Below are 24430 nucleotides of genomic sequence, written 5' to 3' on the forward strand. Positions count from 1 at the left end.
CAGTACTTCCATTGAAGATTCAGGACTGATTTCCTTTAGGATTGATTTCCTTGGTTTGATTGGTTTGATTTCCTTGCAGTCCATAGGACTCTCAAGAGTCTTCTCCAGTACCACAATTCAAATGCATCAATTCTTTGGCACTCAGCCTTCTTTATGGTCCAGCTCTCACATCTGTGCATGACTACTGGAAAAAACAGTTTTGACTATACGGACCTTTGTCAGCAAAGTGATGTCTCTGCTTTGTAAAATGTTGTCTAGGTTTGTCATAGCTTTCCTTCCAAGGAGCAAGTGTCTTTTAATTTCACGGCTGCAGTCACTATCCACATGGATTTTGGAGCCCAATAAAATAAAATCGGTCATTGCTTCCACTTTTCCCCTTTTATTTCCCCTTTTATGAAGTGATGGAACTGGATTCCATGGTCTTAGTTTTTTGAATGTTGAGTTTTAAGGCAGCTTTTTCACTCTCCTCTTTCACCATTTTCAAGAGGCTCTTTAGTTCCTCTTCACTTTCTGTCATAAGGGTAGTATCATCTGCATATCTGAAGCTGTTGATACTTCTCCCAGCCATCTTGATTCCAGCTTGTGATTCATCAAGCCTGGCAGTTGTATGATGCTTATTTAACTGCATATAAGTTAAATAAGCAGGGTGACAATATACAGTCTTGTCATACTCGTTTCCTAATTTTGAACCAGTCCATGTCTGGTTCCAACTGTTGCTTCTTGACCTGCATACAAGTTTCTCAGGAGGCAGGTAAGGTGGTCTGGTATTCCCATCTCTTTAGGAATTTTCCACAGTTTTCTGTGATCCACACAGTCAAAGGCTTTGGTGTAGTCAATGAAGCAGAAATACATGTTTTTCCTGGAATTCCCTTGGTTTCTCCATGATGCAATGAATGTTGAGAATTTTATCTCTGGTTCCTCGGCCTTTTCTAAATCCATCTTGTACATTTTGAGATTCTCGATTCATGTACTGCTGAAGCCTAGCTTGAAGGATTTTGAGTATAAGCTTGCTAGCATGTGAGATGAGTGTAATTATATGGTAGTTTGAACATTCTTTGGCATTGCCCTTCTTTTGGAATGGAGAGGCGTTCCATTGGGATTGGAATGAAAACTTATTTTTTCCAGTCCTGTGGCCACTGCTGAGTCTTCAAATTTGTTGAGATATTGAATGCCGCACTTAACAGCCTCATCTTTTAGAATTTTGAAGTGAAGTGAAGTCTCTCAGTCGTGTCCGACACTTGGCGACCCCATGGACCGTAGCCTACCATGCTCCTCCGTCCATGGGATTTTCCAGGCAAGAGTACTGGAGTGTGTTGCCATTTCCTTCTCCAGAGGATCTTCCCAACCCAGAATTGGGAAGATTTAAAATTTTAAATAGCTTTAAATTTTCACTCAACTTTGATACTGCCTATGGCAGTACTTTTGCTTATTGGATATATGTAAATATGTCAGCAACTGATCTTTGGGAAAGGTTTATTTCTTTTAGTCGTCTGTGGAAGTCTTATCACTCGTCACAAGATCATCCTTTATTTTTAGCAGCACTAGGCTCATGTGATCTAGCAGTTTTCTACAGAGAGCATTGGAGTACATATTTCAAGGTGTCACACGGTAGGGATCAGCTTAATATTTTAACTGCATAAATTTAAATCAAACCATAATTATCAATTTCAAAGACAGAACCAACCTATGAATAATAAGACCATGTTATGGTGCAGTGCAATGATTTCAGTCAGTACACAGCATTTTCCCTCCAAATCAAACATAGGGTTTTTTACCTAAGTCTCTTGAAGCAGCCAAGAATTCTATTTGATATATAAAGGCTGATCCGTGTGAAGAGACATTACACAGTGCATGGCGAGCAGCTGTTCTTCCCATCAAGGAAGGTCACAATGAAAGGAAATGGACTTACATTCAAACAGGAGAGATTTTGGACAGATACTAGACACACGTTCCTGACAAAGGGATGCAGCACAGATGGATTCAGGATGAAAAACAACTGTGGAATTTCCCCCTAGCAACTTTTACAAATGAGGTGGACAACCATCTGTTGGTAACGCTTTGAAGTCCTGTCTCAGGGCAGATCAACCTCAGGAACTCCTGAGGCTTCTCACTACCCTTTCACCTGCATCTGCAGAAGATATTAAACAGACGAATGGTGGTGTTTTAATTGATCAGTATAATATGCACCATTCACAGAAACATGAAATAACCTAAAACACCTATACCCAGAACAAACCTATGCTCCTTTCATCCACTTTCCTGTTAAAGAAAAGATTTCATTCTCTAGAGAAAATATCTTGTGCTAGTCAGAATGGCTAAAAATAAAATAATTAGTTTAGAAAGAAATAGCAAGGAGTGAAACACTTTTAAAAGTCAACTGCATCTGGGTGTGACACACTTAACTAAAAACCAGTTTAAAAGTAGGTCATTTAAAAATAGACTCTTTAAAGGTTAAAGGAACAAAAATGTGTATGTTTAAATGTAAACCAAGAGATATAGTTTTGTTGATCTTGATTCCAGCCTAGAGAATCATTTGTCTTTTCTTTGTAAGTTACAGACTAAAATTTTTTTAGGTGATGCTCAGTCTCATTTAAAACATCTCAGATGACTGCATAGACATCATTATGAAACCTGCTGCTGCTGCTGCTAAGTCACTTCAGTCGTGTCCGACTCTGTGCGACCCCATAGACGGCAGCCCACCAGGCTCCCCCGTCCCTGGCATTCTCCAGGCAAGAACACTGGAGTGGGTTGCCATTTCCTTCTCCAATTATGAAGCCTGCCTTTTTCCAAATACGTAAGGAAAGTGTGATATAATTATAATGCCACAGAAAAAAAAAAAAAAAAGAACCTCATGACCAGAGATAATTTTCATCTCTTAAGAGTAGCTTTTGGAAAACTTGTTTGACTCAACTCTGAAAACAAAAGTCAACATTTTATAATTTAATAAAATCAACTAAAACTCAAAAAAGACCCAAAGTATTAGGGACACCTATGCAAAATTCTTCATTCAACTTTGCTACATGCCTTGAAAATAATACACGTTTTAAATAAACAAAGGCTGTATGGAGATGAAGCCAGAAGTTCATTCTTTTCACAGTGACTCAATTTTCCCATTCACTTCTTATAGGGAAATGAACAATATGTTGAAAGTAGGTAATGTACAACATTCTAGTCTGGAAGTTCCAGGATAAAATTCCAGCTATGCTTACATAAAACGTTGTCTTTAAATAATGGCACTTCCAAGAACAGCAATCAATAAATCAGTTGAAAGAAGGAACTGCTCTATGGAACAGGCCCTGCCTGATTCCTTCAGTTCATTTGTTTTCATTCTTCTCCGTCAGTGGAATCACTGAGGTGGTGCATATATTGGAAGTATTGTGCAATACTAGTCTGAGAACTTGAAAAACATTTCTATAATGTCTTAAAACTCTAGAATTGATCAATGTAAGTTATTGTCTCTTTGCCATAGTTACCTTGGAAAGCCTTATGTTTTTATAAACTGTGTTGCCATTGCTTGAAACATTTTGGGAAATTTCTCTTTGAATTGCTTTCAGAGTCTGCATTTGACTTTTTGCATCTCTTCAGTAGTGACAATATTTTGGTTTGTAGATTTCATGCTGAGAGTGATTTTTTTTTTTTTTTTTGGTATATTTTAAAGAGCCCAAAGTTACTTCACCTATGGTCCGTTGGGAAATACGAGGGTTTTTTTTTTTTTTTTTTTTTTTTGTAAAATGGTTACAAGTTTATGAGGCTGATTTTTATAGTCTAGATTAGAAGTGTTAGAGAAGACTCTTGAGAGTCCCTTGGACTGCAAGGAGATCCAACCAGTCCATTCTGAAGGAGATCAGCCCTGGGATTTCTTTGGAAGGAATGATGCTCAAGCTGAAACTCCAGTACTTTGGCCACCTCATGCGAAGAATTGACTCATTGGAAAAGACTTTGATGCTGGGAGGGATTGGGGGCAAGAGGAGAAGGGGACGACAGAGGATGAGATGGCTGGATGGCATCACTGACTCAATGGATGTGAGTCTCAGTGAACTCCGGGAGTTGGTGATGAGCAGGGATGTCTGGCGTGCTGCAATTCATGGGGTCGCAAAGAGTCGGACACAACTGAGCAACTGATCTGATCTGATTATCCTGTTTGTCAGCTATGTGACTGCCCAACACCTCAGATCCTTTATTTGTAACAAGAGTAACAATGGTTCACATAGACTTGTTCTATTAAGTGATATAATAAATACACCATAGTAGTCAGAGTGCCCAGCACACAGTTAAACAGTTCTCACCTAGAGAATAACTCCATGAAGGGATTTCTAGACCTCTCCTTTCTGTTAAACTCTCAACACATCAATTCAGATCCAGCACATCATTCAAAACTGACTCCAAATCCATTCTCTGAAGTCACCTTTTTTGTGTAAATAATTCATTTGTAATTTTCTCTTTTTCCAAGCAGTCATGGAGTCCTCAAGACTGATCTTTCATCATGACTCTTAAATCTTTTTCTCCAACCCACTTCCTGTCTTCAATCCTTGAAGCCATGCCTTCTCCATGCTACAGGCAGAGTGATCTTTCTGAAGTGTTAGCCTGATGGAGTCACTTCCCTCTTAAAACATGTCAATGTCTCCCCATTATCCTCTGGTAGAGGATAATCTTCTCAGTAGGACATAGAAAGCTATTTGTGATCTGAAGTTGGTTTACTGCAGAAACTCAATGCCTCATTTCTTTAAATGTAGCATATTCTCATGTTCCTAGGATTTTGCATGAGGCTGAAATTTGTTCTCTTTTGCTTCTGGCTAATTCCTACTATTTCCTCTGGATTTATTTTAGACATTTAGTGCTCCAGGAAGCTCAACACTCTCAGGCCCTCTAAGGGCCCCACTTCCCACACAAGGTTTATTTATGTATACCTCATAAGAAATCTCATAACACCTGCTCAGCCATTGCACTGTATTTTTACCCTTTATTTGAAATTTATTTACAGGTACTGTGTCTTAGTCATACCAATCTTAGTTACACCCTCCAGGACCCTGTGTTCATATTTGTATCCCTAGGAACATCATGTGCTCAGTTGTTCAGTTGTGTCTGACTCTTTGCGACCCCATGAACTGTAGCCAGGCTCCTCTGTCCATGGGATTATCCTGGAAGAACACTGGAGTGGGTTGCCATTTCCTCCTCCAGGGAACATAATAGGGCTCAGTAATCATTTATAGAATGAACGAATGAATGAATAATGTTTCTGACGTCTTATTTACTGTTCTTGTGACTCATTAACAATTTTCATTGCTATTAAGATTTTATAAAAACTTTCAAATTTTTGCTCTCACACCTGCCCTCTCTGCCTTGGAAAAATCCAAATAGTTGCATTGAATCTACCTCAACCTCTCACTTAATGTGGATCTTTAAGGATCATCTTAAAGGACCATCTCAGAAGGGTCTTCTGAGTAAGCAAATAAGACACACAATCAGAGCTGCCAAACAGAGCTGTGACTTTCTTGAGGCGTTTGTCCACTCTGGACATTATATTCTATATTTACTACTTGGTTTTTTTGTTTGTTTGTTTGTTTGTTTTTTTATTCCTGATGTCTGTAAGCTTCATAAGGTTGAGTTTGCTTCGTTCACCACTGGGTCATCAGGTCCCACAATACTATCTGGCACATCCTGGGTCTTTAATTTTAAGTAAAGTATTGAATACCAGATTACAGGATCCTTGAGAACAGTAAATTGTGTATGTTCCACATCATAACCTAAAATGTCATATAGTATGTGATTGATAGATATATGTTCATGTATTTTTTTGTTGTAGTTGATGATAAAAAATAACAGGGTGCCTCTTGAGGCAGACAGTACCTGTAGGTATCCTTTGAGGGGGAAAATTAAAAATTAAGTGAGCACTTCCAACCTGTGAGAAAGAGGGCAGACAGTTTCTTTGAATCAGATCTGCTAAAAATCGCATGGAGTATTGCCTGTAGTTATGTACAAGTGGTATAGGAAGGTTTCCCCTGAAGGGGGAACCTGGGACCCCTTGAGCAAAGAAAGATTCCTAGGATGGAGTTAGATTAATTTGCATAAGGAACTTGGAACTTCTGGAAGAGATGAACTAAAATGCATATCTTTTTTTTTTTTAAACTTTACATAATTGTATTAGTTTTGCCAAATATCAAAATGAATCCGCCACAAGTATACATGTGTTCCCCATCCTGAACCCTCCTCCCTCCTCCCTCCCCATTCCATCCCTCTGGGTCGTCCCAGTGCACCAGCCCTAAGCATCCAGTATCGTGCATCGAACCTGGACTGGCAACTCGTTTCATATATGATATTTTACATGTTTCAATGCCATTCTCTTAATCACCTGAGATTTAGCCCTGGGAGGCAGCCGGGGGTGGCGGGGGTTGGTGGAGACTGTGGCAAGCTGAGTCAGGATGCCCCTGATCTAGGTACAGAGGCAGAGAAGAGCACTGGGCTCCTCCTGAGGAAAATTCATCTGCCGAAAGGGCAGAGGTGGTTTCACCTCAAAGTTATGGAAGCATACCGCATCGTTCACTTACAGGACACCTTCTGAGTCTGAGTGAGTCCTAGCAATGTGGTCACATTGTTGCAACTACTTAACTGCTGACATTGAGCGAATGACTGTTTCCACCCAACATTGCCTCCTCAGACTCTTCAGTAAGATCACTGGAGTGACTGAAGGCATTTGGGGGATTCAGCTAAGAGGAAGTTGAGTTAGGAATACATTTAGTCTGGTTTAAGGGGGATATCTTTATGTGGTTCAAAGTCAGTTCATTTTTGAAACAATTAATTTGTATTGGAGTATAGTTAGTTGAGCAAACTCTGGGAAATAGTGAAGGACAGGGAAGTCTGGCGTGCTGCAGCCCACGGCAGGGTCGCAAGGAGTTGGACATGACTGAGCAACTAAACAACAGCAACAAATAGCTGCTTTACAATATTGTGTTAGTCTCTGCTGTACGGCAGAGTGAGTCAGCTATTTGTATACATATATCCCCTCTTTTGGGGATTTCCTTCCCATCTAGGTCACCACCGAGTACTGAGTCGAGTTCCCTGTGCTATACAGTAGGTCCTCATTCATTATTTATCTGTTTTATACATAGTAGTGTGATATGGCGATCCCAGCTCATCCCACCCTCTCACTCCCCAAGCCTGGTGTCCATACATTTGTTCTCTACATCTGTGTCTCTATTTCTGCTTTGCGAATAAGTTCTTCTGTATCATCTTTCTAGATTCTACATATAATCGATATTATGTTTGTTTTTCTTTTTCTGTCCTTTCCTTTTTATTGTTGAGTTTTTGCTAGCTGCCCTGATGTAGGAATGACTTATAAGAATATCCCTACCACCCATTCTTCAGAATCACCTAATCCCAGGACAAGAAAGGTCAGACATCCTGTCAAGATATGAATGTGCCTATGTCACCTGTCACTAGAATTATGTGGATAATTCTAGAGAAAAAAGACTCTGATTTGGAGAATCTGGAAAACTGTGAAGAAACAGTTTAAAATGAAACTGTGAGATGTTTTAAAATTACTGGACAGCAAAAAATTCTGGAAGCTATAGAAGGAAAATGCTACTTTACTAGCCTTTGCTGAAAAAGGTATTAACTATTTGATTCTGGAGACAAACCAAAAAGAAAAGGATGTAGGGTATGGTTTCCAGGGCCTTCACCTGATACTCTACCATTCCCTACCCTCCATCATTTTTTTAAACAGAGCTTCATGGTGGTAGAGGACACGGTGCCTGACGTTGCTGGACCCCTGGGGGTGCAAGTGCGCTGTACCCCGAGTTTCAGTATGCAAGCACAACAGACTAACATGTGGCCAGTGGCCCTGTGTAAGGATAATCTGTAAAGATATCCCAATGGTGGGATTCCAACTGGAAGTAAGTCTATTTTTTCCTGTAGGTGGGAAATAGACTACCAGAAATTGAGGATGTGTAGGTGATGAAATTCTAGCCCAAACCAAAGAACACTGTTGGATATGAACACAGATTAAGAATGAAAGGTACAACAATAGGAAATACAGATGTAGGTAATGAAGGGCTTATATGGTTCCCTCCTCTTGGTGTTTCCTATGTTCTCCTGTATAACCATAGCACAGTGTTTGGAAGTCCTAAAATAAATATTTGAAGATTAGGAGAGGCACTGGGTATCTTCCGTTTGTTCCTCTAGCTCTTCTGTTCCCCAGAGGGCTGGCTTATAAGGACTGTATAAACAAGTTCCTTTGGAGGCAAGAATATATACAGTGGAGAAAAGACAGCTCTTCAATAAGTGATGCTGGGAAAACTGGACAGCTACGTGTCAAAGAACAAAATCAGAACATTCTCTAACACCATGTACAAAGTTAAATTCAAAGTGGATCAAAGATCTAAATATAAGACCAGATACTATAAAACTCCGGAAAACTCAGGCAGGACACTGACATAAATTTCAACAATATCTTTTTGGAACCATCTCCTAGAGGAATGGAAATAAAAACAAAAATAAACAAATGGGACCTAATTTAACTTAAAAGCTTTTTCACAGTAAATGAAACCATGAACAAAATGAAAAGATAACCTAAAGAATGGGAGAAAATATTTGCAAACAATATAATCAATAAAGGATTAATATCAAACATATATAAATGGCTCAATATATAAAAAAAAAGGACAACACAATAAAAAATGGGCAGAATATCTATATAGACATTTCTCCAAATAAGACATACAGATGGGCAACAGGCACATGAAAATATGCTCAACATTGCTAATTGTTAGAGAAACGCAAATCAGACCTACAATGAGGTATATTACCTCACACTGGTCAGAATGACCGTCATCAAAAAGTCTACAAATAATAAATACTGGAGACAGTGTGGAGAAAAAGGAACCCTCCTACACTGTTGGTAGGAATGTAAATTGGTGCAGCCAGTATGAAGGACAGTATGGAATTTCCTGAAAAAACTAAAAATAAAGTTACCATCAATTCAGTTCAGTTCAGTCGCTCAGTCGTGTCCGACTCTTCGCAACCCCATGAATCGCAGCACACCAGGCCTCCCTGTCCATCACCAACTCCCGGAGTTCACTCAGACTCACGTCCATCGAGTCAGTGATGCCATCCAGCCATCTCATCCTCTGTTGTCCCCTTCTCCTCCTGCCCCCAATCCCTTCCAGCAGCAGAGTCTTTTCCAATGAGTCAACTCTTTGCACAAGGTGGCCAAAGTACTGGAGTTTCAGCTTGAGCATCATTCCTTCCAAAGAAATCCCAGGGCTGATCATATGATCCTGCAATTCCACTCCTGGACATAAATCCAGAGAAAACTATAATTCAAAAAGATGCATACACTCCAATGTTCACTGCAGCACTCCTTACAATAGCCAATACATGGAAGCAACCCAAATATCCATTGACATTTGAATGGATAAAGAAGATGTGGTATACTTATACAATGGAATACTACTCAGCCATAAAAAGAATGAAATTGGCAGCAACATGGATGGACCTAGAGATTTTCATACTAAGTGAAGTCAGTCAGACAGAGAAAGACAAATATCATATGATGTCATATATATCTGGAGTCTAAAAAAGTGATAAAACTGAACTTATTTACAAAAGAGAGACTGACAGACATAGAAAACAAATTCATAGTTTCCAAAGGGGAAATGGGGAGGGAGAGATAAATTAGGAGTTTGGGATTAGTACAGATACACTGCTGTATATAACATAAATAACCAACAAGGTCCTACTGTATGGCACAGGGAACTATATTCAATATTTTGTAATAACCTATAAGGCAAAAGAATCTGAAAAAGAATATATATGTGTATATATATGAACTGAATCACTTTTTACTGTACACCTGAAATGAATACATTGTAAATCAACTATTGTTCAATTTAAAAATATGAATATAAAAACATATTAACCAATATAATATATAATATGTGATTATAAAAGTATAATAATATAGATTTGTAAAGTTTCTCATTTTATTAAATTTTAGCAGGATTAAAAATAACAAGTTCCTTTGCCCTCTGGCCTTTGGTTGTCTTGGTTAATAGGGAGGATCAGCAAGAGATGGCAGGCCAGGAGGAAAATGAGCTCAGAATCTTTAAGAAACCTGCTATGGTAAACTAAACATGATGCCATTTTTTTTTTTTTTCTTTTTGCCGTTGAAGGGTGAAGTCTAATTCCTATCTCCCCTGTAATCAGGACTGGCCTAAGTAACTTGCTTGAACAACTGAATGCAGTAGAAGTGACATTTTGAGGCTTCTGAGGCTAGATCATCACAAGCAGACTTACAGACCCCGCTGCCTCAGTCTCTTGGAGAACTCACTCTTGGAGTTCTGAGCTGTCTTGTAAGTAAGAGGTCAATTACACTGAGACTTCCCTGCTGGAAGGACCCACAGGGAGAGAGCATGGAGAGAGTGATGCTGGCCACCCGCTAGCCGTTCCAGCCCTCTGAGGCAGATATGTGAGTGAGGACAAGGTCTTGGAGGACACGGCAGTCCCAGCAGATATCTCGTGAAGAAGAACCAAAGGAGCCAGCCAACGGCTTTACTGAGGCCCCAGATATATATGACCCCTGTTGTGTTGGCTCAGACAGCTCCAGCTGCTCCAATCACCCCAGCCGAGGCTCCAGGATTTTGTGAAGCAAGAATAATCTTACATCCCTGCTGTGCCCTGCCAGAACTAGTGACCCACAAAACTGTGAGCACAGTATGTGATTATCGTTTCACAGCAATAAACAACCAAACACCTGGTAACCTCCTAGCTGGGTGAGCCCTGATAGACTATGTCCCTTTGCCAAAGACTCTTCAAGACAGCCTCTCCATAGAACCACTCTCGCTTTACAGCCTGCAGGAGGGAATGACTCCCCGCCATCATGCACTGTACTATCTTTTGTTATGGGCTTTTAAAAATCTTGTCCACCTTTCAAAGTAAAGTCCCCTAACTAAATTCTCCTGAATCACCTAGTTTGAGAGTGTTATCTGTTTCTTGTCAGGATCTTGGCTTATAAACCAGACTTGATATATATATATACATGTCTCAAGATTTATTAAAGAGCAGAGGAGAAAGCTACAGTCTATGTAAGGAGGTTCAAAATTATGCTTTAGAAAGCCACAAATTAACAAAACAGCACATGTACATACTTATATCAGGTAATTAGCATGTTACCCTTAATGAAATGTTTTAGAATACTTTAGAAGAGACTAGGTGTTTAAGACTATCCTTAAGGTTTTCTGGATTCATTGAGTCTTACTCATTCTTTTGCTTTCTGTGGAAATTGGTCATTTTCTGGCACTGTGTTATTTTATTTAACGGTTTTATGTCACACTTTCTATATTCCAGGCACTCTGGAATAATATACAAATAATAATTCACTCAACCCTCCTAATAACCCTATCAGCCGTGAGCTGCTATCATCGCCATTTTACAGATGAAGACACTGGGGCATGCAGAGATTATATTAATGGGCAAAGGGCTCACAGTAAGCGGCAGAGCTAGTGACTGAAGCCACACAGTGCAGCTAGAGGGTATGCACTCTTTGCCACTGTGTTATACTGTGAGGTCTTGTCAGGATTATTTTTAAAAGTGTGGGAGTGTTTAAAGAAAACAAAAATAAGGATTGTATAGAACTTCCAAACTAGTAACAGTAGAGAGCCATTACCTTTCCCTGGACTGAAGGAAAGGGAGAAGTTACCAGACATCAAGGGAGCTGTTTGTACAGGGTATCTGACAAAAGTTGGTAGCATTTAGGGAGAGATGCAGATAGCCAAAGATGACCCAGTGGAGGAGAAGGAGGGTGAATACACACTCTCATCTCATTGTCCCATGCCCTTCGATCTTCTGCTTATCTAACCCACCTGAAGCCAAGTGGCCAGGGCAGTCCACGTAGGTCAGCCTTCCAAGACTACAGAGCAGGGTGCTGGTGAGAATGGTGGAGGATGGGTCTGGACAAGCAAATAGAAGATAGCCAACACACCAAAATCTTACCGAGGGTCAGGTTAGGGTGGTGTAAGGCGAGAAGGGTGTTTTGGAGAATTACCAGGTGTTCCATGTAGAGCTCTAGATGAGTGTGGCTGGGGCTCGAAATGCAACCATTTACAGACTTTATGTTGTACCATATGACATTGCCATTTTTATAGGTAAAATACCTGGAAAAATTGTCAATTTCATATAGTTCAACCTAATATTCTGTGTATTTTCCCATAGAGTTGCTAATAGATAAACGACTCATACCAGATGACTAAATATGTTGCTTCTCACTTGTCAGTTAGGGTTGTTAAACAGAATGGGTATTCTAATTGGACCACATGAAACATTTTTTTCTTTTTTGGTTGTTCAGGGATGAGTCATTGCTCTTCTCTGTTACCATGTCTTGGTCAGAACCACCCTAGTCTATCCTGACAGGTCACTCTAACTCCAGATTTCTGTCCTGGTCCCAATCTCTCTAAGGCTCCAAGGTTCTTCATGCACATTTCTCGTATGGGTTTTTAAGCAGCAACAGTAAGGAGTGAGTGTCAAAAGGAATCTATCCTCCTAGGTGCCCCCTCACTATATTCATGTAACTAGGAAAATCACTTTTATTAGTTCCCTATGGCTGTGGTGAGTGGCTTAACACAAATCTATTCTTTTATACTTCTGGAAGTCAGAGGGCTGAATTAAGTCTCACAGGGCTAAAATCAGTGGGACTAAAACTGATGTGTCTGCAGGATTGGTTCATTTTTGGAAGAGAATCCATTTCTTGCCTCTTCCAACTTTTAGAAGCTGCTAGAATTCCTTGGCTCATGTCCACATGGCTCCAACCTCTACTCCATTGTTGGCAAGGACCCACCAGAATGGAATTGTCTGGTCCCTGGGGTTCTTGGTAAATTGATGGTGGGATAGGGAGGGTAGGGCTGGGAATGAAGAAACTAAACTATACCAAAGGCAACCCACTCCAGTGTTCTTGCCTGAAGAATCCCAGGGACGGGGGAGCCTGGTGGGCTGCCGTCTATGGGGTCGCACAGAATCGGACATGACTGAAGCGACTTAGCAGCAACTTAGCAGGGAGGGGAGGGTTGGGGGTGAAGAAACTAAACTATACCAATTACTACATTCTTTATTCTTTGCTCTTCACTAAAACAAACAAATAATCTTATACTACTATACAATAAAAGGATTTGTACCTACATGTTTCAATCCCTTTGATGGTTAACTTCTTTAATTAGGAGACTCCGTCAATGGGCATTTTCTAGAAGTCGCTAAACCTTTATGTCTGTGTGCACGCATGCTCAATCGCTCAGTCGTGTTCAACTCTTTGTGACCCCATGGACTGTAGCCCATCAGACTCCTCTGTCCATGGAATTCTCCAGGCAGGAATACTGGAGTGGGTTGCCATTTCCTACTCCAGGGAATCTTCCCAACTCAGGGATGGAACCCGGGTCTCCTGCACTGAGACTCCTGGGCCTATTTTATGTCAGGCATTGTTTCATGATCTTACATAGTTCATTGCATTTAAATCTTCCCTCCTTCAGTAAGGCAGATTGTCTTTCTATTTTATAGATGAAGAGATAAGGCTCAGGAATTTTTTCTAGCTGGTTATAAGAGATGGGTCTCTAGCCATATTATTGGTTTATAAGCATCAATTACGGTCACATTTAAATCAAGTGGCAAGTGAAGCAAGAATATTGCTGGATGCTTGAATGCAGCTAATCTAGGAACACAGCCAAGATGTTATATAATTGTAAGATGTAATGAGAGTTCACATAGGTCCTATTTTGTTCTAATTAATCCCTCACTTCAAGCAAACCCTATTATCAAATACCCCAGCATATCCTCCTTAAACTCTCTCACCACCAAATCCCTGAACTATATATATATGTCAGTAATGTATGAAAGATGTGTAAAAAGTACCTTGAGTAAGGATGAGTGTGTGTGTGCTAAGTCACTTCAGTCATGTCCAACTATTTTTGACCCCATGGACTGTAGCCCACCAGGCTCCTCTGTCCATGGGATTCTCCAGGCAAGAATACTGGAGTGGTTGCCATGCCTTCCTCCAGGGGATCCTCCTGACCCAGGGATCAAACCCATGTTTCCTGTGGCTCCAGACTTGCAGGTAGATTCCTTACCACTGTGCCACTGGGGAAGCCCAGGTAAGGATAGTGCTCGTTAAAGTTTGGTTGAATAAAAAGTTAGAAAAAAACATAATCTGAAATGCACAGTAACAAATACAGAAGGCAAATAAAATGTTTGCTACCATTCCAAAGTTACAGCCTTATTCTTTACCACTGAGCCTCCTGGGAAGCCCAGTTTAAAAAACAGCAGCCACAAAATGACCAAGTTGGTATATAAGTCCTTTTTGAAAAAAGGTTGAAAGCACACCATGAAACTGAAAGACAGGACTGCAAAAATCTCCTGACTGAAAGATTATGAAGCTACAGAATAACAATTCTGTATATATAGAAGAGTGCTCCCTCAAATTTTTCACTTGCTTTTGATTTTTGGAGAGCTGTATTTTATATATGAACAACAATCACCATTTGAAACAGACATTTCTGCTGCGTACAAGCATTGGTTTCTCCCTTCCTTCCAACAATACCTAGACTTTATTCAAGGTATCGTCTCTTCCCCATACCTCTTGTAGGTCTCAGGAGAACTTGACCTCATCACTCCAGGTTGCTCTGGCGGGCGGGTCTAGTGCACCTAAAGCTAATTGCCCCTCTAGACCAAGTGATGGGTGCTAGAGATGACATGTGACCCAGCTAACTGAAAAGAGGTTCGCAAGGGGCCTCTGAGAAAGACTTACCATCACAGTGAGAGAGATTCCTAGAGTAACCCTCTCTCTAGACATTATCCTGAAAATGAAACTTCTATTTAGAGTCAGGCGGGTCATGGTGGAGAGGTCTGACAGAATGTGGTCCACTAGAGAAGGGAATGGCAAACCACTTCAGTATTCTTGCCTTGAGAACCCCATGAACCATATGAAAAGGCAAAATGATAGGATACTGAAAGAGGAACTCCCCAGGTGCCCAATATGCTACTGGAGATCAGTGGAGAAATAACTCCAGAAAGAATGAAGGGATGGAGCCAAAGCAAAAACAATACCCAGTTGTGGATGTGACTGGTGATAGAAGCAAGGTCCAATGCTGTAAAGAGCAATATTGCATAGAAACCCGGAATGTCAGGTCCATGAATCAAGGCAAATTGGAAGCGGTCAAACAGGAGATGGCAAGAGTGAACATCGACATTCTAGGAATCAGCGAACTAAAATGGACTGGAATGGGTGAATTTAACTCAGATGACCATTATATCTACTACTGTGGGCAGGAATCCCTTAGAAGAAATGGGGTAGCCATCATGGTCAACAAAAGAGTCTGAAATGCAGTACTTGGATGCAATCTCAAAAACTACTGAATGATCTACATTCGTTTCCAAATCAAACCATTCAATATCATGCTAATCCAAGCCTATTCCCCAAGCAGTAATGCTGAAGAATCTGAAGTTGAATGGTTCTGTGACGACCTAACAAGACCTTCTAGAACTAACACCCAAAAAAGATGTCCTTTTCATTATAGGGGACTGGAATGCAAAAGTAGGAAGTCAAGAAACACCTGGAGTAACAGGCAAATTTGGCCTTGGAGTACTGAATGAAGCAGGGCAAAGGCTAATAGAGTTTTGCCAAGAGAACGCACTGGTCATAACAAACACCCTCTTCCAACAACACAAGAGAAGACTCTACACATGGACATACCAGATGGTCAACACTGAAATCAGATTGATCATATTCTTTGCAGCCAAAGATGGAGAAGCTCTATACAGTCAGCAAAAACAAGACTGGGAGCTGACTATGGCTCAGATCATGAACTCCTTATTGTCAAATTCAGACTTAAATTGAAGAAAGTAGAGAAAACCACTAGACCATTCAGGTATGACCTAAATCAAATCCCTTATGATAATACAGTGAAAGTGAGAAATAGGTTTAAGGGACTAGATCTGATAGACAGAGTGCCTGATGAACTATGGACAGAGGTTCATGACATTGTACAGGAGACAGGGATCAAGACCATCCCCATGGAAAAGAAATGCAAAAAAGCAAAATGGCTGTCTGAGAAGGCCTTACAAATAGCTGTGAAAAGAAGAGAAGCAAAAAGAGGAGAAAAGGAAAGATGTAAGCATCTGAATGCAGAGTTCCAAAGAATAGCAAGGAGAGATAAGAAAGCCTTCCTCAGTGATCAATGCAAAGAAATAGAGGAAAATAGCAGAATGGAAAAGACTAGAGATCTCTTCAAGAAAATTAGAGATACCAAGGGAACATTTCATGCAAAGATGGGCTCAATAAAGGACAGAAGCAGAAGATATTAAGGAGAGGTGGCAAGAATACACAGGAGAACTGTATAAAAAAGAACTTTATGACCAAGATAATCACAATGGTGTGATTACTCACCTGGAGTCAGACATTCTGGAATGTGAAGTCAAGTGGGCCTTAGAAAGCATCACTACGAACAAAGCTAGTAGAGGTAATGGAATTCTAGTTGAGCTATTGCAAATACTGAAAGACGATGCTGTGAAAGTGCTGCACTCAATATGCCAGCAAATTTAGAAAACTCAGCAGTGGCCACAGGGATGGAAAAGGTCAGTTTTCATTCTAATCCCAAAGAAAGGCAATGCCAAAGCATGCTCAAACTACCACACAATTGCACTCATCTCACACGCTAGTAAAGTAATGCTCAAAATTCTCCAAGCCAGGCTTTGGCAATACGTGAACCGTGAACTTCCAGATGTTCAACCTGGATTTAGAAAGGCAGAGGAACCAGAGATCAAATTGCCAACATCCACTGGATATTGGAAAAAGCAAGAGAGTTCCAGAAAAACATCTATTTGTGCTTTATTGACTATGCCAAAGCCTTTGACTGTGTGGATCACAATAAACCGTGGAAAATTCTGAAAGAGATGGGTATACCAGACCACCTGATCTGCCCCTTGAGAAACCTATATGCAGGTAAGAAGCAACAGTTAGAACTGGACATGGAACAACAGACTGGTTCCAAATAGGAAAAGGAATATGTCAAGGCTGTATATTGTCATCGCGCTTATTTAACTTATATGCAGAGTACATCCTGAGAAATGCTGGACTGGAAGAAGCACAAGCTGGAATCAAGATTGCCAGGAGAGATATCAATAACCTCAGATATGCAGATGACACCACCCTTATGGCAGAAAGTGAAGAGGAACTAAAAAGCCTCTTGATGAAAGTGAAAGAGGAGAGTGAAAAAGTTGGCTTAAAGCTCAACATTTAGAAAACGAAGATCATGGCATCTGGTCCCATCACTTCATGGGAAATAGATGGGGGAACAGTGGAAACAGTGTCAGACTTTATTTTTGGGGGCTCCAAAATCACTGCAGATGGTGATTGCAGCCATGAAATTCAAAGATGCTTACTCCTTGGAAGGAAAGTTATGACCAACCTAGATAGCATATTCAAAAGCAGAGACATCACTTTGCCAACAAAGGTCCATCTAGTCAAGGCTATGGTTTTTCCTGTGGTCATGTATGGATGTGAGAGTTGGACTGTGAAGAAAGCTGAGCGCTGAAGAATTGATGCTTTTGAACTGTGGTGTTGGAGAAGACTCATGAGAGCCCCTTGGACTGCAAGGAGATCCAACCAGTCCATCCTAAAAGAGATCAGTCCTAGGTGTTCATTGGAAGGACTGACACTAAAGCTGAGACTCCAATACTTTGGCCACCTGATGCGAAGAGCTGACTCATTGGAAAAGACTCTGATGCTGGGAGGGATTGGGGGGAGGAGGAGAAGAGGACGACAGAGGATGAGATGGCTGGATGGCATCACTGACTCGATGGACATGAGTTTGAGTTAACTCTGGGAGTTGGTGGTGGGCAGGAAGGCCTGGCATGCTGTGATTCATGGGGTCGCAAAGAGTCAGACACGACTGAGTGACCAAACTGACTAACTGACTGAGACGTTATCCTGAAAATGAAACTTCTATTTAGAGGAGGAAAAAGAGCTCCAGCAGGTCACATGATTCCCACCTCTAACGCTTCCCGGCCTTCTAGCTAATTAAGCCAGGTTGAGTTTTAAAGTAGTTTGAGATGGGTTTTCTGTCATTTGCTGCTGAAAGTATCTTTATCTCTGCACTATTAAGATTTTATTCTGGTGTTGAGTCAATAAAACAAGTAAAAAAGATAGTCCTTGCTCATGGTATCAAAATGGCAAGACTCATGTAAACCCAGAAGTCTATACTTAGTGGCCTGTCAAGCCAAACAAGCACCTCTTAAAGAATACATTTGTTTAAAACTTGCCAATTCAAGTATACCCATTCATCTGAAGTTATCAAGCTTCAGTTCCTAACATTGTACATTGTGTGTTTTGTGAAATTACAAGTTTCCTGTGATAGCAAGAAGCCCAAGTAATAATTTACCTGGCAAAGGAAAGTGAAGAGTGAAGATGGGTATATAATTTGTATATGCATTGCTGTAGAACCTTTGCATATTTTTAACACCACATGATATATTAAAATGTTTTAAAGTTGTAATGTTTAAAATCCAGCAAATTTCTAAAAAGTCATAAATTACTTTCTCAGCACAGTTAAAATGAATTGCTAGAATCAGAGGGATTAAAATTTGTCTAAAGTTGTCATGGTACCTTAATGTAATGGTCAAAGAGCATTTGACCCTTGAGTAGATGACAGCATATATACCATATAATTTTTAGCAAGCATTCTGAATTTAAATGATCACTATCAATATGGGATTTCAAAGTGAGACTATCTCAAACAATTAAGCAATTAAATAGTGTGTCCATTTTGTATAACAATCTAGCAGAGAAGACTAATTTGCACTTATGAAATACCAGTTCACTTACACTCAAATTTAAAATTATGCTCATGACTTGAATAAATATGCTCTCAAGTATAAAATAGGATCCAAAATTACTTTTAAAATTTAAATGATTTTCTGTGTTAAGTGATTATTTATGGCCTATAATCAAATTACTAACTTTTTTTTAAAAAAAAGCATTTACTTTTCATGTAGAAAAAGATTATTAAATCTGCTTGCTTTTCTTCCCAGATAGCACTTATGGTACTTTTATTTGGTGCAAAGGGGTAAAAATGACCCAGCTTTATGTAAGCTAGAGAATTGACCTTAAGAATCTCAAAATATGTTTTACATTTACTTTGTATTTAGGTATTTTGTGAAAAGCAATAATTCTATTTTTTTAAATTAAGTAGCAGATATCTGTTCTGTTGGTCAGAACTTGTTCGTATATAATCACAGTATTGTCCCAATTGATCTTATAGTAACTATTTTCCAACCTTTTCTTGGACTGATGGTTTACTATTTTAATAATTTATTACTTCATATGAAATAGGTACAATCTTTAAACCAAATTAACAAATACTTATTGAATATAACCATATGTCAAATGTTATATTTAAAAATTATTTTCCCTGTTGGACATAAAAATCCAGGTTAAGCCATATTATCTAGCTGCTTTATTTACAATGAAGAAAAACTAGCCACTAACTGTAAAGAAACTCTAGTTGCAAAACAAGTTAATGAAAACATGAATAGCATGCTCAAGCCTTTTTTCCACTAATAAAAATATGACTCTATTCAGATAATTTTTTCCCTTATATTATCTGTCCTGCTGCCGCTGCTGCTAAAGTCACTTCAGTCGTGTCCAACTCTGTGCGACCCCATAGACAGCAGCCCATTAGGCTCCTCTGTCCCTGGGATTCTCCAGGCAAGCACACTGGAGTGGGTTGCCATTTCCTTCTCCAAGGCATGAAAGTAAAAAGTGAAAGTGAAGTCGCTCAGTTGTGTCCGACTCTTAGCGACCCCATGGACTGCAGCCCACCAGGCTCCTTTGTCCATGGATTTTCCAGGCAAGAGTACTGGAGTGGGGTGCCATTGCCTTCTCCGTATTATCTGTCCTACAAAAGCTAATTGACTTTAAACAGCTTACAATAGTTTTTTTTTTTTTTTCTTTAGGACCCAGATAGGCAATGTTTTATAAGGGAAGTTATCTCATGTTTCGAAGAATAATTTGACTAATAATTCTATTACTAATAATAATCCTATGACTAATAATTCATAGAATCTAGAAAGCTCCTCAATGTTTCTTCAAATATTATTCATATGTGTATTCATTAACAAAGGGTTTTTTGGAACGCCTCCTATGTAAATAAATTATAATTATTTACAAGTATTTTGTGAAAATACACAGATAAATTCTAATTATTTAAAAAATGTTTTGTGAAGACACACTATTACTGAGAAAATAGCTATCAGGGCATTTATTTTCTGTTTATTTTTCAAAGAAATGTACCCCTCTGAGTTTGATTTGGGTATGTATTCATAAAGGAAATATTGCTATCGATGGCTTCCTGTTTAATGTCAGGCTAGTTAAGTGACCCTAGAAATCTTTCAGTTGTGTTAAAATTTCCTTTACATGGATTCCAATATAATTGCTGTTATATTATTTGATACGTAAAAATCAGATACTTTCTATATTCAAACTGTTTTATACCACTTTATTCTTACACTTACTAAGAAACAAATTACTTTACAAACATAATAGTATTATTTTTAAGTAATATACTATGTCCCATTTAGGCTAACATTTAACATGTCATAATTTTTAGACAGAAATTTAATTAACTATCTTGGCTTCCTGGTTCTTGGGAAGTTATGTATTACTATTTTTTTCTTATCTGCAAAATTAAATTATACCAAATATATTGAGTTTCCTACATCTGGACCCACATCCTCTGCTTTTCACGCGGTAGCACGGCTCCTACCAACCCCTTGTTCCCCCAACTTGTATACTGGGTCCTCTTCCTCCTTAACTTCTCTGAGGCTGGACTGATCTCTTCCCTCTTCTGCACCATCCTTTCTTTCTGCACTAAATTACTCCTATCAACTAAAAGTGTGCAGAACATCTCTCATCTCATTAAAAAGAACCTCTCTCTTGACTCCTCATCCCTTGCTAGCTCTGCCCATTTCTCTACTCCATTTTTTGCTAGAACTCCAAACCTGTTTCTATTTTCTTCACTTCCTATTCTCTGTCTGAATCTTTTACTTGAACCTACATGTTTGACTCTTCCACAGCACTCCTGAACTCACTACAGTCAGATTTTTTCCTGTTTCAGCTTCATGTAAGAACATTTGTTAAGGTCACTAATGATCTCTACCTTGCCATGAAAAGTGAAAGTGTCAGTCACGTCCAACTCTTTGCAACCACATGGATTGTAGTCTGCCAGGCTCCTCTGTCCATGGGATTCTCCAGGCAAGAATACTGGAGTGGGTTGCATTCCCTTCTCCAGGGGAGCTTCCTGACCCAGGGATCGAACCTGGGTCTCCCACATGGTGAGCAGATTCTTTACCGTTTGAGCCACCTTTCCATATCCAATATAAAATCCTCAGTCCTCACCTAGCTTTTCAGCAGCATCTGGAGCAGTGACTACCCCTTCTCCATTTTCTTCACTTTGTTTCCAAGAAACCACTCCCATCTCCCTTTACCCCCATCTCACTGGCTGCCTGTCTGTCTTAGTTGCTGGATCTGCCTCCTTTGCCAGATTAGAACTGTCTTCAGCCCTCTTTTCTATTCATACTCATTTCGTCAGCACTCTCATCTCTGCACTTGAAATTTCCAATATTTCTCATTGTGATTTATTAACAGTTAGGAAAGAAGATTCTGTGGCATCCTTCTTTCTTGAGTCCATATTCAACCCATCATTCTACCTGCTATCCTTGGGAGCAAATATGATGTTCACTTGTCCAGTCATTCGACAAATACTTACTAAGCAGTACATGCCAGGCGCTACGCTGTCTTATCCATAATCTAGGCTTCAAATGGCTTCTGGCCTTTACCCTCTTTTCTTTTTAAATTAGTTCTTCTTGCTCAATCTTATCCATTCCCATTAGTTCAGGAAAGTTCTAATGACCCCTTAAATAAATATCTGCAGCCCATACATTCTCCTCCTTTCTAAAAACTCAAAACTCTACTCTCTAGATTTTTTATTCTGGAACAAACACTTCAAATTAACATTACAATTTAAATGTAAACAACACGAGGAAATGTCTTTCTGCCCAAGTCAAAGGTGAGTCATTCTCCCTCCGTCCTCTTCTTTCAGCTCACAGTGCCTTTCTACGTCTCTCCGTACCTGGTCACCTTATCCCTATTCCTGCTAATAGTGCTTCATCTTTTACTTGCCTTAATCGTTTACTCTCTAAGAATCTCTCAGGCTCTAGTCATGTAGCCTTCAGTCTTCTCATTGCTGCCAGCATGATCTGCTTAAAATGAAAAATGAATAATTCACTTCCTTGAGTATCATCTTTCATGGCTTTCCATCTCCTATGGAACAGAGCTCATAGCTTCATTCCTCATAAAAACGAAACGTTTTGAGCCTCATCAGCTCTTCTGCAAAATCTCTGTAAGTTCTAGCCCAACAGAATGACTTGCAGACTCATGAAGTTTGCATCTGCATGTGTTTCCACACCCTGTGTGTCTGGGGAAGATGCACTCTTGCATCAAGACTCAGATCAGTTTATATTAATTTTAATGCTCCTTAAGCGCTGATGCCGCCCAGGGATAGACCTCTCTTCTGTGTTATATTACCTTGTATAGATCCCTCGTTTTTCCCCCCATGTCTTTCATGTAGTGTAATTTTTTGTTTGTATGGTTGTCTATTCCACTGTACAGGGAAGTCTATGTGGGCAGAGACCTTGTAGAATTAACCTTTCCATTTCAGTCCAGTATTTTTATTTCATCTTTTCTAAAGAAGAGGGAACAGCTGATGTGCATTATCCTCTTTTCTAATGTCTTTATTGAATGTGTTACAATATTGTTTCTGTTTTATGTTTTGTTTTTTTGGCCAAGAGGCATGTGGGATCTCAGCTGCCTGACTAGGGATCGAACCTGCACCCCCTGCACTGGAAGCAGAGATATCGTTCGGTTCAATTTAGAAAAAAAAATTTCCTAAAATATGGCTATTTTCCTAATATTAATTACTCACGTATATGGTTCTTTAAATTGATATATAATTCACCTATCATAAAACTCACTCTTTTAAAGTATACAATTCAGCGGCTTTTACTATATTCACCAAGCTGTACAGTCACCACCACGATAGGATTCCAAAATATCTCTAATCCTGGAACATTTTCATTATCCCCCAAAGAAACTCTGACCCTATTCCCTGTCACTCCCGAAACCCATCCCCTCTCTAGATCAACTAATCTATTTTCCACCTCCACACATTTGTCTGTTTTGACCACTTAATATAAGTGGAGTTATACAATATGTGGTCTTTTATGTCTGGCTTCTTATACTTAGCATGTTTTCAAGGTTCATCCAGGTCATAGCATGCACCACTCCCTTTTATGAGTGAATAACATTCCACTGTTTGGATATACCATATTTTGTGAACCCATTCTTCAATCAGCTGACGTTTGGATTTTTCTGCTTTTGACTATTGTGAATAATGCTTCTGTGAATATTAATATACAAGTCTCTCTGTGGACATATGTTTTCAATTCTCCTTAGGTATCTATAAGGAATGGAATTGTTGGGTCACATGATAACTCTAGGCTTCCCAGGTGGCTCAGAGGTAGAGAACCTGCCTGCCAATGCACAAGGTGTTGGAGACGTGGGTTCAATCCCTGGGTTGGGAAGACCCCCTGGAGAACGAAATGGCAACCCACTTCAGTATTCTTGCCTGGGAAATTCCATGGTCAAAGAAGCCTGACAGGCTACAGTTCATGGGGTTGCAAAGAGTAGGACATGACTGAGCGACTGAACACACACACACCTGATAACTCTGTTTAACTTAAAAAAAAACATATATTTATGTGGCTGCACCAGGTCTTAGTTGTGTCATATAAACTCATATAAATGCAGCATGTGGGATCTAGTTCCCTGACCGAGGATTGAACCCAGGCCCCCTGCATTGGGAGCACAGAGTCTTAGCCATTGGACCATCAGGGAAGTCCCCATTTAACTTTTTAAGGAATGACAAATTGTTTTCCAAAGTGACTATACAATTTACATTCCCATGATCTATATATGAGGGTTCCAATTCCCCTACATCCTCATTAATATTTGTTATTGTCCATCTTTTTTTTTTTATTATTACAACCTTCTTAGTGGATATGAACCAGTAGTTCATTCTAGTTATAAGGGTTTGATATCATCCTCCTGTAAAAGGGTTATAAAGAGTTCCGTTCTATCTAAAATCAGTGTAAAAATATTTTGTTTTATACAACTCTGAAATAAATTTAAGACTCTCAGAAGACAGATATTCGTTTTCTTATCTAAATATCTTTAATGTTTCATACGACTATAGCATATTTTAAATTATTTATTATTCCTATGATTCTTCCAAGACTCTCTTCTCTTTCCCCCTTTTAGGGGCAATATATAGTCCCCAAATACAAA

At 39.5% G+C, this 24430-nt stretch overlaps 1 non-coding gene across 1 annotated transcript; it reads right to left on the bottom strand.

The window, feature by feature from the left end:
- Positions 1-23907: 23907 nt before the first annotated feature.
- On the bottom strand, positions 23908-23980 carry TRNAG-CCC (transfer RNA glycine (anticodon CCC)). The gene has a single exon. It is a non-coding gene; the product is annotated as a tRNA-Gly (tRNA).
- Between the last annotated feature and the right edge of the window lie 450 nt (positions 23981-24430).

This window comes from Bubalus kerabau, chromosome 7 (genome assembly GCF_029407905.1).
Source record: "Bubalus kerabau isolate K-KA32 ecotype Philippines breed swamp buffalo chromosome 7, PCC_UOA_SB_1v2, whole genome shotgun sequence".
NCBI lineage: Eukaryota > Metazoa > Chordata > Mammalia > Artiodactyla > Bovidae > Bubalus > Bubalus kerabau.